We start from the raw sequence: 16,851 nt of genomic DNA, 5'->3' as shown, positions 1-16,851 counted from the left end.
TTGTACAAGACCCATACCATACGGAAGAAAACTCCTCCTAAAGAGTCCATCAAGCAGCGAAAACAGGTGAGAAAATGGGAAACCTGTGACATCCTCACCACACAGGACCCCTGGGACTCTGCTGGGTTTCAGAAAAGATACACCTCCAACACCACTATCCCCAAGGCCCTGAAGAAGGGAGCTGCCCGCCAGCGGAAAGAATGAGGATAAGCTGCAGATGCTGGTAGACGCACTGCAGTAGTGTGCTGCCACAGTGTTCTCAAGCAAAATGAAGAGGTAGGCTGTACTAAAGAAGAAAGAGACCTGGGCACTTGTTGCCCAGAAGGTCAGTGCTGTGGGGAACACCCCACGCATGAATAAAGACTGCCGCAAGCGCTGGGATGACCTGCGATTAAGGGTGAGAAACATCCTCTCAGTGAACCGCAGCCAGGCCATGGGAACAGGAGGAGGTCCCAGTTCCCCGCTCAAACTCACCCCATGGGAGGACATCTGCGCCAGCATGGTAGGGATGGAAGGCATCGAAGGTGTCGGCGAGATGGAGTGTGGCGCCACAACATCAGGCGATGGAGGTGAGTGTCCAAAGTAAAAATTGCAATGGCAAATCTGATGAAAGTCAACCAAAATGTCAGTGCAAAGAGTCAAGCCATGGTCCCCCACACACACACACACACTCCAAGCAAAGTAGACTGACGCATTACAGACACATGCAGATGCCTGGTGCAAGGCAATATCGTACGTGACACATACCACACAAAGATGTAAATGCCATGAGTCACACAGCGTGAATGGCCAAAATACTATGCATGTCAGATAGCACTGCTCTTGGGCAACATGAATGACGCTGACGTATGCCTGCATAAACCAACCATGTATCAAACAATGTGCTCATCCAAAAACAAATGGCTATTACCCCCAATTGTGTGGGTGAGCAATTGTCCTAATGAATCTATGATGCCTATCAAAACATCACTTATGCCGTCCCTCTCTTCGACCCCCACAGGCACTGACCATGACAGCGATGGCCAGGATGCAACCCCTGCACAGGCCACACCCCGGAAAGGGTCCCGGGATGACAGCGACCGGCCTTCAACTTCGAGGTGATAATCCAAGGGCGCCGTGTACCAACAGCCAAGCCACCCCAAGTAGCCATTGCACCGGTGCCACCAAGGCCCGTAGAGGGCAAAGCACCACCACCACCTCCACCCATTGGCCATCCTGATGATACATGCGAGGCACCACAATCCGAGGAGTTGAGTTTGGCAGGGGAGGTGGCAGCCACGGCACCACTGGCTGTGGAGGACACACCGGAAGACATCTGGGTGCCCATGGAGGATGACGTCTCGGAAGTGGTCCATATCCCAACTCCACTGGCATCCCCCCCAAGTATCGTCGCTCGATACAGAGCACGCCACCACCCCAGAGCAGTCTGGTCATGAGCAGACGGAGGGTCACCTCAGTCCAATTTACACCACTAGGGAGGCTGATCAGGCTGGGCAGGACAGCCAGGGGACGACTACCTCCAAAGGTGCACCCGCTGGGACGCAGCAGTCTGACCTTCTTACTGCCCTTGTGCAGGAGTTTGTCCAGGACAACAGACTGGCCAGAGAGGAGTGGCGTCAGGACTTAGCCGCTCTAGGCAGGTCCATCACGGACAACACTGCCTCCTTGGCCAGATCATTTGCTGACAACATCAGCCGCCTCTGCGAGGAAGTCTCGGCCCTCCGGCAGGTGTTAGGCCACATAGCGGATGCCATGGAGGCAGGGCATCCCGCTACACTATCACAGCAGGCGGCCACACTGTCTTCCTCCAGTCCTACACAAACAAGCCCGCTCCGCAGGTCGGCACGTACCCTGCGCCAGCAAGACATACCGTCCCCTAGTCCATGCAGTGCCAATTAATCGCCAGGGCAGCCTCATGTAGGCTTTGGAGACTCAATGGAACTTGTGTGGGGGGGTTGTGGGGGGAGGTGGAGGGGGGTGAGGGTGTGTGGGGGAGTTGTGGGGGGAGGCGGAGGGGGGTGAGGGTGCGTGGGGGCATTGTGGGGGAGGGGAAGGGGGTGAGGTTGGTGGAGGGAATTTGCACTTACGTTTACATTGTTACATTTAATACACTGGTTGTGTGACAAACAAGACCTGAGTGGACATTCATCATTGCGCATGTGTCATTTATTAATTTGTGCATAGTGTACATGTACCCCCACACCCAGTGCCCTCTGTCCAACTTTCATGTCACCCTCTGCTGCCACGTGTGTCAGATATATTGTGCAATCACAGACTGGCGCACAGCACGTCCCTCTTGTGCATCGACACCGTGATCATGTCCAGCCACTTCTTCTTCATCCCCTTCATTATCACCAGGTGGTAGCAATTCAATGTCAAGGAGCAGGGGCACGTTCCGGCGGATACACATTTTGTGCAGCATGACACATGCCATGATGATCTTGGCCAACTTCTCATGCCTGTAGAGGAGTGCCCCAGCCGACCGGCTGAGGCAGCGAAATCGTACCTTCAACAGGCCAGAGGTCTGCTCGATGACCACATGGGTACGGGTATGGGAACGATTGTAGTCCTCCTCGTGCCTGTTCTGTGGGTTTCGGATAGGGGTGAGGAGCCACGGCTTCAAGGGATAGCCACTATCACCTGCATGAGAGGCAATTGAAGTTATATGTCAGGCGAATCATGATGGACAGCTGTACTAGTCACACATGCCTGCAGGTTTAAGTTGGCCACATGCACATCTCCCTGGATGTATTGATGCCTTTTTCAGTCCTTCAATGTGTACTGTGCCATGGACTGATGGTGTGGGTTGCATCTTCAAGAAGATACATGGCGTGCACTGCCGTCTTGTTGCACATGCATCGTGTACGCATACAGCTGTGTTAGTGTCAAATTAGTGAGGTGTTGTGTTCTGTGAGATTTACTTAGAGGGAGCGTTGGCAGTAGTCTGTGCAACATTGGGCAATCAGCGCTGATCATTCCCAAGGTGACATGCAGCACTCCTGTGGGTGTGCCGGCCCTGTGCCAGACAGTGGATTCCCTAGTAGGTTCTGTTTGATGCACTCACAGGGATGCTTGTCCTGTGTGGTGATATGCTGGAGACAGTCACATAGTGCATATGCACTGCATGGTGCAGGATGGCGTTACGGAGGGTGAGGGCCGCTGATGAGTGGTGCACGTGTTGTGGGATGTGGGGTGGTTTCCTGTTAGTCATGTAGTGATAGGTGTCAACCTTACTTCATTCCTATGGGATTTGGGTCTCATATACTGTTTGTGATGCTTTGGGGCACAGTGTTCGGTGATGTGCACATCATGCAGTCACCACACAAATGACACCAGGGTGGTGTGAGCATCTCTCCCCCCATTTCAATGCCATGTGCCGGTCATGCAACTTACCAAGCAGCCAGGCACATCGTCCAGCATGTCGCTCCATGAAGCGTGGTAGCGTGAAGTTCGGCAGGACCATAGAGTCATGAGTTGATCCGGGATATCGGACACAACAATGTGTGATGATCTTGCTGGCGTCGCATACCATCTGCACATTGATGGAGTGGTATTGCTTGCGGTTGCAGTACACTGCCTCCATGGCATGCAGGACCAACAACTCCACATGCCTGCCAGTGCATGGAAGCCAACTTTTGTATCAAATATCTCCTGGGGAGTCTGTGGTAGGGGTATGTAGTCCCTTGTGTGCTTGAGGAGGGCATCCAGCACTTGGTTCAGTATCCAGGAAAATAAGGCTTGTGATATGCCACGCATGTGCCCCACTGTGTGCTGGCAGGTGCCTGTGGCAAGGAAGTGGAGCACAGACACTACCTTCAGTAGAGGGGGGATGGCAGTGCGTATTTCAATGAGGCTCACTATGTCGTTGTGTATCAGCTCCACTATGGTGGTGATAGTGTCCCCGTCCAGATGGTACTGGGTGTGGATCTGCTCAGGGGTTAGGTTGAATGGACTTGCTCTGATGCGAGGGATTGGGGGCTGCCAGCGTGGTAGCAGTGGCTGCACTGGTTGGGCATGCTGGCCCTGTCTCACCCTCCTTCTCCTCTGTGGTGGTGGCTGTTGTTGTTGTTGATGTTGTGGCAATGCAAGCATGTCCTCCAGCTCCAGTAATGCTACTACTATTGGAATCATCTTCGTGTGGGAGGGGGTGTGGGTGTGCTCCTTTTGTACTGGGCCAGACTCCATTGCCTCCACCTGTGCTGATTGTGTGAACCTGTGGCAGTTGTGAACACTGCTCAGGGCATTTTACGGTAGGTCGGCGATGCCGGTATTTATGGCATGCCGGTAAGCACTATTTCCACCTTCATGAAGCCGTTATTTGCATGTCCGCTTCACTGGTGATCTACTCCAGTTTACGGCATGCCCCTGTTGCCGGCATGGTGGGTCGCGTGCCCGCGCCCAGACCGATATTTACAGCATCGTACTTTACGATGCCGCTAATAGCGGTCGGGCTGGTCAGAATAGCCCGTAGCAGTAATCGATGCCGGTATTCCTTTACCGGCATCGTTGTTCCCTTAGCACCAAGCTCGGAATTACCTCCACAGACTGCTGAAGCATGTTTTCCACACAGCTTGGGCAATAGGTACTTCTAAAGGTGTATGGGTTTTAGCTGTCCCAGAGGACACTACTTTCAAAAATGCTCAAGGATCTTTTTAGTTTATCACTGCTGTTAGCAATGTCCCACATTAGGGCTATTTCTGGACAGCGCTGTTCTGAGTCGTCAGCCGGAGAGGTTATGCTAGGTTTGTGTGGTAGTCTGACAAAAAAAGATTCACGCTTCAAGGCAAACTAGTGAATGTAAGTTTAAGCACCACCTTCGAGCTTGGAAATGACTTATTTTCTGTAGTGTGCTCAGCATGTTCAATGCCTGCTTTTAACAGTGATGCCTCCCCACATCTGCTCTAACACCTTCGACACCCCCCAGACTCCTCCACCCTGCTGCTGCAGAACGTGCACCAGTAGACCTTCGCCTTCATGTACTTTGACGGGACTTTCCAGCCCTTCATCCAATCGTCGTATTTCCCTGGTAGGTGTCAGTGCCATTTCAGAGTAGGTGGGAAGGGCGTATTGGGGACAGGGGTGTTGGTGCCATGAGGGGCTGGGGTGCGAATCGGGGATTTCAAACCTATTTCTGGGGCTGTGCCTTTCTTTGATGCCTTTCACCCAAGAGCTGGTTTTAGCTCCTGCTCATCTAATCATAATTTTGAAGTCTCGGGTAGACCCATGTATCCTTGTCTAACTGTTCTGTTTTCGTTGCAGCAGCATTGCACTAAGTGTCAATCTATCAACTGAACCACCTGTGCCCCAGCAAGAAAAATCCAGTGAAGCATTTGCCCCATTTACGCAGGTCAGGTGTTATTTTCCCTATGTGCCATTGGATGAGTGCATATGCTGAATGTTTGTATCTACCCTGTGCAAGGTTGCGCCTGCAACCTATTCCGGGACCACACTTCAAAAAGAAATTCGAGCTAGGACTGCATGATCTGAATAGGAAGTCTTCTGAGTCTTGTACCAATGTATTTTAATCCAACACTAGTGTTTCTGACCCATTTTTGGGTGGGGTGTTTCCCACCAACCCCAACGTTTTCACATGGGTCATTTTTACTCTTTGCTTCTTTGACATTTTTACGCTTTTTTGGGATGCATTTTTAATTTTTGAAAACTGTTTGCAATGTTTCGACAGATTCGGACGCCTTTTCTAGATGGATTGTTTCCTAGTGGCCAAAGATGGTAGGGGTCTCAAATGTAAAGCAGAAGGAGAGGTAGGAACAGACGAAAGAAATGCAATAACACAGAAATATGATGACTCTTATTTGGACTTTGGGTTCACATGTATCGCAGTTGCAGGGGAAGTGAAGCCGCAGTGTGTGATTTGTGGCGCTACATTAGCAAATGACAGTGGGAAGCCAAAAAAATTAAGGCGGCATTTGGAAACCAAACATGCTGATTTAGCAAAAAAGACCAGGGATTTATTTGTACGGCAGTTGCAAGGCATAAAAAAGCAAAAAGAGACTTAAAAATGTGGCCCCTCTACCTGCAAATGCTTTGAAAGCATCTTACCACATTTCGTACTTTCTCGGCAAAAACAAAAAGCCTTTTATAGATGCTGAGAAAGTGATTCTCCCAACAATTCTCGCTGTCAACCGGGTTATGCTTGGTGAAAGTGCAGCAGAGAAATGCAAAAGCATTCCTATGTCAGACACAACAATTTGCCGCTGCATTGCTGACCTGTCCTCTGATATCAGTACAGAATTGATATCACGCTTGAAACGCAGCCAGTTCGCCCTACAGTTGGATGAGGCCACTATCAAAAGAAGCTCCCTTGATTACCTATGTGAGGTACTGCCATTGAAAAGAGATGTTGGAGGATTTCTTATTTTGTAAGCCAATTAAGGGCAGAGCAACTGCTCCAGAACTCTTTGAAATTTTAAACAACTTCCTAAGTTCCAACTCCCTAAAGTGGGAGGCGTGTGTTGGTATTTGCACGGATGGTGCTCCTTCAATGTGTGGTGCTAGAGCTGGGTTAAAAGCAAAAGTGTTGGAAGTAGCTCTACATATTGTGTGGACACACTGCATGATACACCGGGAAGCTTTGGCTGCGTACAATATGGGGCATGAACTCACACAGGCTTTGACTTCTGTTGTAAAGATTGTACATTTTATTAAGATGCACCCCACAAGAGCCCGTCTGTTTGCCCCATTATGTGCAGAAATGGGAGCTGACCATGATGCTTTGCTGTTTCACACAGAGGTCAGGTGGCTATCCAGGGAAAAGGTTTTAAATCGCATTTATTAACTGAGAAACTAAGTGAGACACTTTCTCCTGGATTTAGACCAGACGAAAGCAGAGCCTCTGTGTGATTCACACTGGCTTGTACTGTTGGCTTACATTGGCGACATCTTCGAAAAGCAACATTTTCTAAACCTCTCCCTGCAAGGCACAGAATCCACATCATTTGGCATGAATGCAAAAATATCGGCATTCAAGAAGAATCTGGAGCTTTGGAGGAGGAGGGTTGATATTGGCATTACCGATCTGTTTCCATTGTTAGAAGATGCTCTTGAGGAGACGGAGTGTGATCTTTCATGTGTTTCTGAACTAATTGGAAACCATTTAAATGCCCTCAGAACCAGTCTCGAAAAGTACTTTGCAGAGGACAATTGCAACCTGAATGACTGGGTGGTTCAGCCTTTCCTAGCAGACGCAGGAGCCCATCTCCCAATACAACTCCAGGAGGAACTAATGGAGCTCCAAAGTGACCGCCTACTAGAGAGCCAATTCAGAAAATTGTCTTTGAGTGGATTTTGGCAACATGTGTCTGCAGAGTTTCCAACTTTATCGAAATGTGCAGTCAATGTACTTTTACCTTTCAGCACCTCATACCTATGCGAGATTGTTTTCTCAGCACTTGCAGCACTAAAGAGAAAATATCGGTCAAAGCTGAAGGTGGAAGAAAACCTGCGGTTGGCTATTGCAAAAATAGAATTTTTATTATTTATTATTTATTATTGACATGCTGACTGGTGAAAGGCAGGCCCATCCTTCACACTAGTTCTCCAGTGTGCCACTGTCCAACTTGCAAGTGACAGCATTGACAGTAAGTTCTTGTACTTGAGAAACAAATTGTTAAAGCATTTCCATGGCAAATATTACTGCAGGACAGCAATATTGGCTGTTTTTGTTTGTGTGAAATAAATATCCAACACTATTTTTCTCTCTGTATTATAGCAAAATAATCTGAATGCTTTGTTAACAAATATTTGTCCTCTAATCTGATTTGAATCACATGCAAGCAATGATTTTGAAGCAATTTGGTGTTTGGCACCCACTCCTGCATTAGGGGCACCATTCTACTCCAGCACGCGATAACCGTTTGCAACCAAGCACAATTTTGGAGCCTATGTGTATAGGGGGGACTGGGCCGGAGAAATGTTTCTTAGGGGGGGCTTGGGGTCAAAAGGTTTGAAGACCACTGGCCTAGCCAGTATTCCTCTCTTCAATGCCCCCTCCTTGTACCACAGGCCAGTGCAGACAATCATCCATGTCTAGTGTGCCTAACCTACTCTGCTGACAACAAGCCTTCTTCCCTGTCTGTGATAAATGTGTTTACTGTCAAGACGATGGTGCCTTCTTTTATGTGCTCACTTTCTTGGGTAGCCTGCCTGTTATTGCCAGATTTGGGGGGGGGGGGGGCAGTCTGCATACACAAAGCACACCTCACTGGGGTCTGTTAATACCCTGACCCAAAACTGTGGCTCTTTCTGGGGTCTCCCACACAGCTGTCCCCATTTTGGCCTGCCTTTCACTTCCACAAAAGTGCTGTTGGATGAAAGGCCAGGGTTTGCTGAAGGTGTCAGTCATGGGGTGTGGGGACCAGGTCTCATGAGATGTCGGGTCACCCGGCTATCACAAGATCCAAGAGAAATGTGCGCACGTGGTTCCACACGCCACTCCATTCAGAGCGTGCACTGTGCGAGAAGCACCAGCACCACGGCACTCTTCCTGAGAGGACATTTATAATAACTCAGACTCTGTGTATAGTGTACAGTCTAATGCTTAGATGAGAACTCTTATTATGATTGCAACTGTAGTCAGCATAAAAAGTTCCTTTTGAGGTCAATAAAGACATTAAACTCACCACGGCCTAGCGTGATTCATCAGGCCACAACATTATTGGAGACGAGGAGAGGGACGCCAACCCACCGCGAACAAGATGCAATGTGCACCGCCACCCCCAGCCTTCTTGCAATCTCAGGGAGGCCTGCAATAACATGGTGTACTCCGGAGACCCCGGCCGGCCATTGATCTTTAAGATGAGATAGCTGCACCCTTGAGATGGATGTGGGTGCAGATTTATTACTCCAACACCAATCAATAAGGACAACTCAGTGGTTTGGCAAAGGGAGTCTGTTTAATGACAAGAACAAAAACGGGGAGACATGGAAATCAGCAGTGATGCGATCGTCCTTCTCGCTTCAACTCCAACGAACTTCGTACAAGTTGGAACATTTATACTCAAAACTCGTAATAATTGATGTGTAACACTCAAAGCTAACATGCAATTCTATTGGTTAGGAAAAGGTAACTTTAATATAGGTACTATATCTGTATATGGTAATGGAGTGAGGGGATTTGGTAAACACTGTCAGGTGGGTGTCTAAGCCCTTCCTTCAAAATGACTACTGTAGACGTCACTAAAAGTACAACGTCCCATTGGTTCTACTAACTATAGGACCCTAGATTATTTGGTCCATTGTGATTGGGTTGGCACTAACTCCATGCATACATTTCCACTTTGCTTAGCAGCACGCAGAACGGTCAGCCATGTGCAGGGTGCTCCGCAGCTACCCGGCCTATCTCCAATTAAGGTTCCAATCAATCATCGCTTCAGCAACTATGTGTCAATTATTTTACTGTGGTTGGCCTCGAAACTGCATCTTCTGTCTGGAAAAGTTCTGATATCTCTGCCTGGGCAGATGCCAAGCGTAGGTACGAACCCATTCTGCCCCTCGTTCTGCTGGTCACATGCTTCCCACACCGTGAATTTGTCTAGTTTCTCTCAATTTGTGCATTTGATTCTTATTTAGCTTGCCACCTTCCTAGGCCTCCTTATCTCGACCTTTCAGAGACAGGATATTCTGTTCTTAAGTTTCAATTATATGTAGCTACTGTTCATTCCTTCTATTGGTATGACCTTGGCTCTCCTGGCATGAGTTGCATCTGCTGAGTTTCGATTCAGCCGTCTCTTCTCGTTTTGCTAGAATATGAATCTCTGCTCATTCGGCCTTTAGTAACCTGGGTTGATTCTGCTTTGTTTGAAAAGTGGAATGACACTTATAATACTGTGCTTCGTTTTGAGGTAGATTATGTATAATGGTGCTTGCTGCACTATTCTTCTACTTAGCATTGCTAGCCGTACTGTTTTCTTAGCTTTCTTGCAGTTCCAAGTATATGTACAGGCGTTAGCTGGTTGTATATCTTCATTCTGTTTACAGCTTAAGCTTCTTTGTATTTCAATATCGTTCTCCCCTTTTAGGTTCACAATATCCTTATTCATGAAGTTTCGTCTCTGTGTGTCATTCTCGGGTTGTCATTTCTTCTATTTGTACATCAGTCCGGGTCCTTGTGACGTCACCATTCGTCTTCCATTAAGACCTTTTTAGTTTCTTCCGGGACTGTACTCAGGCAATCTTCATTTCGTCTCATTTGCTGGTAAGGTTTCCTTAATGGATACCGTTCTGTCCATGGTTTTATTGGTATCGGTACTTCAATAGGTGTTGCTCTTCTGATAGGTACTGGGCAGAGCTCTACTGCGGCTCTCGGATGATTTATCTGCTCATCATACGTCACATATTTTGGTGGGAACATTCCTGGTACTTCAAAATGGGCGACTGGAGTGCAGGCTTTACTTGGGAACTCCTCTACACTCCCCCCTCTGGGCGATTCATCGACCACTTTCATCTCCGTCTTTGGATTCAACTTACTCGATTCTTCTGTATTTATCTTCACTCCATCACCTGGGTTCATTCCTTCTTCATCTTCTGGGTCTATACATGATGGTTTGAAGAAGTGTCTCTTTGGAGTCCATATTTTTATTACTCCTTTCAGGCTTCCTGCTGTTCTTACATGTTCGTCTTTATTCCATGTCATTAGTTGGCATTGTCCATTTGTGCTACAATAAACCCATCTTCCGACATAATTTCTGTGCTTCCTGGGGTAGAGAAACTTTGTTCCTTCTGGTGCGTGAATACTGGTCTTCACAAAGTCTCTTATTTCTTCATCAGTCAGGTCCTTGGGCTTCCATCCTGGCTTGACATCAATCATGATCTTCATCCCTATGGCTTTCTTCGCAGTCTTCTGGCACTGAGAGATTATTATCTTGATAACGCAAAATCCTAGCAATATCATCACTAGCAGGGCTCCCAAGAACTTGAATGCATCTGCCATCCATTGCGGGACCCACGAGAATAGTGATTCAAACCAGCTGTCATCATCAACTTCATCAGTTTCATTGATCATCTGGTTCAGCAGGTTTGTCAGCATACTTATGGCTTCTGTTAGGGTTCCATTCTCCTCATTGTGAGATGGTATAAATGTGCAACATGATTCTCCGATTTTTGCACAAACTCCTCCATCCATAGCTGTGATCATGTCAAGGACATATCTGTTCTGGAGAGTCATCGGTCGGATGGCTCTTAACTCTTCCTTAATCGCATTGAATCTACCCGAGAAATGCAAGAAAATCAAAAAGGCAAAGCAAGAATACAGAAATTGGATAAAGAACAACAGAGCCCTAATAATGCAAGATAACGCAGAGAAGATACTACAGACATTAAAAAACAGAAACACAAGACAGCTATGGGCGTTACTACATGATCAAACACATTCACAAAACAAAATGATTACTGATGTACCGGAAGCAAAATGGACGGAATATTTTACAGAGATTTACGGAAACAAGAATTCATCGAAAGAAATAAGCCACAAAACAAAAAACACAGCAGGGCAATGGGAATGGGACCCTGAAGACCTACAAAAGGCAATAAGTACTCTAAATATTTTCAGAGCCCAAATATGGTAATCAAGCAGAATCCTAAAGTCTGGGAAGTGATTTGCGAGAGCATCTTCAAGATGATCCAGAATACAAAAACGATCCCAAATACATGGAAGCAAGCTACAATAATACCCATATTCAAGCATGGATCCACAAAGAACCGCAAAACTACCGACCTTTAGCCTTACTTGATCCCTTGGGGAAGATTTTTGCAAAACTCCTACTAGGAAAATTGGACAGGTGGGCAAAGACTGAAAAGAAATATGCAACAAGACAAACAGGATTCATTAAAACAATAGGTGCAAATATTAATCTCTTTCTACTAAACATACTGAAACATGAAGCCATAAGAACAAAAACGCAGATCTATGCTGCCTTTGTAGATTTACGGCTGGCCTTCGATTTCGTGAGCAGAGATGACCTATGGGAAAAATTGAAGGCATGGAAGTGTCCAAATGACATTATCGAACCGATCAAACTCCTGTACGACGACACCAGCATAAGAGTCATACTATCGAGTGACGGCTCACTCACGGAACAAATTAGAACATGGAATGGCCTGAAACAAGGATGCCCATTGGCAGCTACTTTATTCCATCTGTATATGGCAGACCTTGAAACAAACATATACACACCTCAAATAAACCCTCCAAAAATAAATAACACAGCGATACCCTGTATCATGTACGCTGACGGTATAGTGCTACTGACAAAAACACCTAGAGGACTACAGATTGCACTAGAAAAACTAGAAGAATACATTGCAAAGAACCAGCTGAAAATAAATACGCAGAAAACCAAAATCATGTCATTAAATAAAGAAACCAAGAACAATCGACAGCTTCCCTCCTTTTGTATTGGAAAAGACAGAATGGAACCAGTAAAGACCATAAAATATCTGGGAATATGGATCTCCCAATCGCCAACAAAAGAAGAATGGGTTCTACATCTCAAAGAAAAAACACTGTCCTTAGCACGACAGGTGAAACTAATTCTCCCTGACCCCAGTAGTTACTTTTTATAAACAAAAAGTTACGGCTATCCTAGCATATGGAGCAGAATCCATGATAAACATCAATAGCAACATCTGGGACAAATTGGAAGGGCGCTTCTGGAAGAAAGTGTTAAACCTGCCAATGTCATTGCCTACCACACGCATCTGAGCTGAACTTGCACTCCAATCGCTTGAATTCATCATCCTATGGAAACAGCTCGATTTATACCGGAAATCATGACCAAATCCAATACCCCACCTCTTGAAATATTCAGAACTGAGAAAATTGACAATGCAAAACATGCCCTAGAAATATGGAAAACATCGACAGAAGCAGAAAGAGAAGAACAAGAGATATCAATGGAAATGTTACTAGAAAGACCACAAAAGGCGAAAATCAAACTAAGAGAGGACGACTGGCTGAAGACCAACCAAACAAAAGCTAAGTACCGGCATGGCATATACAGTGCATTTGACAATAGAAGAATTAACCAACTACCATCGTACTTGCAAATCTTTCCGTCCTCCAAAATAAGAGACACATTCATGAGACTACGGCTAAACATCCTTCTGACTCGAGAAATAATGGCAGCCAGGAAACAAATCCCTGAAAGCAAAAAATACTGCCAATTTGGCAAGAACTTAACAATGACAGAAAGTCTACATCACATAATCATGATATGCCCGGCACTGAATGAAAAAAGACAGCAATCCAGAGAATGGTTCATGAAAACCCAAACAACCCTTACACCTGAAGATCGCTGGGCGATTTTGATTGCTGGAAATGAAAGAAAATTAGTGTTTGCTCTTATATCTTTCTGGAACAACATTACGAACAATAGACAAACAAGGATACCGCACTGCTAGGATGAAGGAAAATAAGAATCCGAAGAAAGATTCAACAAAAACGAGGAAAGCTATGTAACCTGAGTAATAAAGGGAAGATAATAAAAAGAATGAAAGGTTTGAATGTAAATCAAACATTTAAAACAACAAAAAAAAATAAGAATCCTTTTATGGTCATATTGATGGTCTGCAGTAACTCCCATCTGCTTATCTGCAACCATTTAGTATTTACTCCAATTTGGATTCTTGGCATAAAAATCATTGTAAACACTGATGAGGTGAGGCTGAATAACCTGTGTTCATATGGGATTGCATGAAAGGCTTCTTCTGATTTAGCAGAGAAGTAATTCTCTCTCTTCATCCGAGTTATCAGTTCCACAGATCTCTTCTTCCTCATGTGAGCATCTGCTTTCAGGAAACTGTCAATATTCAGGTCACTTTTCAGGATCACTAATGCTGGAATGTGGACGTTCACTATTGTGAATATACCTCCCCAGTCTCTTGGCAGTCTGATGTATGCTTTGGATCCACACGCCCAGTAATGATCCATAATTACAGCAGTTCCATGTACCATTCCTGGAGCATCAAAAACTCGTCCACAGTTCTGATTCTCTGCCATCTTCCTAGTGCCATTGTTTCTGAAGCAGAATGTTGGGCTTTCTAGTGGCACTATCTGCAAGGGTCCTCCTCTGTCTTCGACCCATGCAAATAGTTTTGCAAGTTTCGGCCACAATGGCTTGCATACGTTTCGCACTATGTTGATGGTGGGCTAGTAGTGACCGAAGACCATCCATGCTCGGCATATCACTACTCCTTTCTCCCATCCGTCTGGTGAAAGTATTGTTCCCCAAATTTGCATTTAGCCTCGATTCTTCCATCTCTGAGCTTCTTCTGGAGTTTTTCCTTATACATTTAGCTTCTGGTTCGCTTCTCTTCTTATTTCTGCTCCATTAACTCCAGGCTTCTCATATCTGATCACAATGTGTTTCGTCTTTCCATTGTTTCTTGTCTTTATGTCCTGGACATAGTTGTCTTCATTTGAATCAGTTGCTTCAGTTGCCCATTTCAATGAGGCATCACTACCCATGAACTGGCCTCTGGTCTTGCACATTGCTACGTGTGACAGACAGTGTGCTGTCTGGACATCGATTTCTACATCTACAAAGATCTTGGATTTCCCCATGCTGTATGGTAGGAGTGGACAAACAAAGCATTCTCCTTCTGAATTCCGCCTTCCAACCTCTTTCATATGCTGGTACCAAATGTTGTTTCCCAGATGTTTTGTGCTGTCCAGGTAGTCATTTAGTTCATTGTCATCTCCATGCATGCTTCTCTTGATTCTTAGTGTTTTCCTGTAATTGGCTATAACTACATCCCTAAATGCATCTATATGGCTCTTTCTTGCTGGAGGATTCTCAGGTATCCCGGTCCATGGTGCAGGCTTCCTCATCTGTGCCATTTGAGTGGGTAAGAGTCTGGCAGCTCTTTCCTTCTCTTCATACATCTTTTTCTTGCTGGTTACAAATGCCCATACCAACCACCCTGACACTGGTCTGGTGTATGGTTGTATTGTAGAACTGGTACTTGTCCCTTGTGTTGGAACATATATGCTTGGTAATACAGTCTCTGCAGTTTTATTCTTCAGTTCCTCTTGTATTTGCCTTGCTTTGGCTATGAATGGCCATACTGAGTCTACTATTAGTTGTGCTTGTGAGATCTTCCTTGAATTTGTCTTTGTCTCCATCAGTGTTGTCTCAGGGGTGTTTATCATTATAATTACTGTTGGTTTCTTCTCCAATTCCTCTTGTCTTTCCACAATGTCTGTTGTGGAGTTTCTTATGGCAAGCAGTCTTGCTGGCTTGTGGTTCTGCAGTCATTGACACTAGGCCTGTTTCGTGTGTGTTCAGTGTTTGCATCCGTGTGGTTGTCAGTAACCTTTCTTCATTCATTCTTTGCTGACCCTTTCTCCGGCTTTTCTTTTTGGTTGTTACCACAATTGTGTGTGTGTCATTGCTAATCACATCCATTTCAAGTTCATTTATTCCTCCATCACATCTTCTAGGGAGTGGAATGAATATGTAAGGCCTGGGTGCTTTTGTGGGTTTCATATGTGCGTCATTAGGTGGGTGCACTGGAATTGGAACACTTTATGCACCAATAAAAAATGCAGTTCTGATCTGATCGTTAATGACAGTAAATCAATGATGAATATGATACACAAATACATTATGCCCCTGTAAGTCAGGCGGCAGCATTTACTTCCAGAGAAGCGTGGTTGTCTCTCCTCCTGTGGGAGAACCAGATTGCTGCTCTGAATCCCCATCTCGATCATTCGCCAAATGTAAATTTTTTCGTATTCCTTTAACCAACAGTGTCTTTCGGGTTCTATGTTTAAGAGTGTTAGGTGCTCCACAAGTGTCCCCCCTCTTGCGGGTGATGAATTGTCTCTTATTTCAGGATACAGTACCTTTACTAGACCGTGGGAAAAATCAAATTAAAAAACACTTCAGTAAGTCCTTTCACTGTGCATGTTCAAAGTAAGTAAGCTCCCAGTCCATGCCTCGGATTTGCTTCAGTCCCGAGGACATATTGTATGCTGATCAGTATGAAGAAATAGGGACAAAATAACAACAAATGCAATAAGTGAAGTCCTTGACACTGCTTCCTCGATCTGTTCCTCGGCGGAAGGCTTTTAGAATCTCCTCAGATAGTTCTGCTGATGGTTAGAGAGTTCTATTTTCAGTACGATTCCATGGAAGAGCATTCCCATCTGTGCAACATTAGCTGGATCTCTGATGAATGTGAGAACGTCAACATCGATTGGTCCCCCCACTAGCTCTGGAAAGTCAGTGACTAAACGAAAAAGCACATTGTGAGCTAACCTGCTGTCTTCTAGTGAGAGGGACATCCATCCTGTCTTGCTGAGTTTTTCAGGATTGTATGCTTTCTCTTCATTGTAAACAATGTCTGCACTGTCCGGTCATGTGGAGTGCGACCAAGATCACGATTTTATTTAAAAGTTGGCTTAAATGTTCTGTATTTGCTGGGTCTCGAAGAAACGCTAGTGTGTCTGTTGTTCTTCCAACAAGAGTTGGACAATCTTCGATTATGCGAAAGAACAATGTGTTGATAAGCTCATTTATTTCCGTCTGTGTTTGGGACATTTGGTTCTTTCTCACTGTACTCAGGAAGTAGGAGAAATTATTCGGCAATGACAGGAAGCAGTCTTCTTATCGTCTTTTCATTTTCAGGATCTTGAAGAAAGTCAGTGACATTGGTGAGCCTCCCTACCAATGACGGGTATGATCTTAGCACTAGCACCACATCATTGGCGATGTCGCTACTGCGGGACACCATAAGTGATTCCGAATAAGGTCTCGGTGTGGAATGAGTCGGGATACTGTATTTGTTTCCAATGTAAGTGTCCTAAGTCAAAATTTGGCAAATTCTTTTCTC

The 16,851-nt window shown here is 45.6% G+C and overlaps 1 long non-coding RNA gene across 1 annotated transcript in view; it reads left to right on the top strand.

Annotated features, from left to right (window-relative positions):
* The window catches only part of LOC138521667 (uncharacterized), a 105,133-nt gene that overhangs the window by 6,116 nt on the left and 82,166 nt on the right, over positions 1-16,851 (top strand). Inside the window, exon 2 of the long non-coding RNA XR_011283093.1 lies at positions 5,260-5,347. This is a non-coding gene — a long non-coding RNA (uncharacterized lncRNA). The remainder of the gene's footprint in view (positions 1-5,259; positions 5,348-16,851) is intronic.

Source organism: Ambystoma mexicanum, chromosome 13 (assembly GCF_040938575.1).
Source record: "Ambystoma mexicanum isolate Mex_15411 chromosome 13, UKY_AmexF1_1, whole genome shotgun sequence".
NCBI classification, from domain to species: Eukaryota; Metazoa; Chordata; class Amphibia; order Caudata; family Ambystomatidae; genus Ambystoma; species Ambystoma mexicanum.
This window is presented reverse-complemented; position numbering and strand designations above follow the sequence as displayed.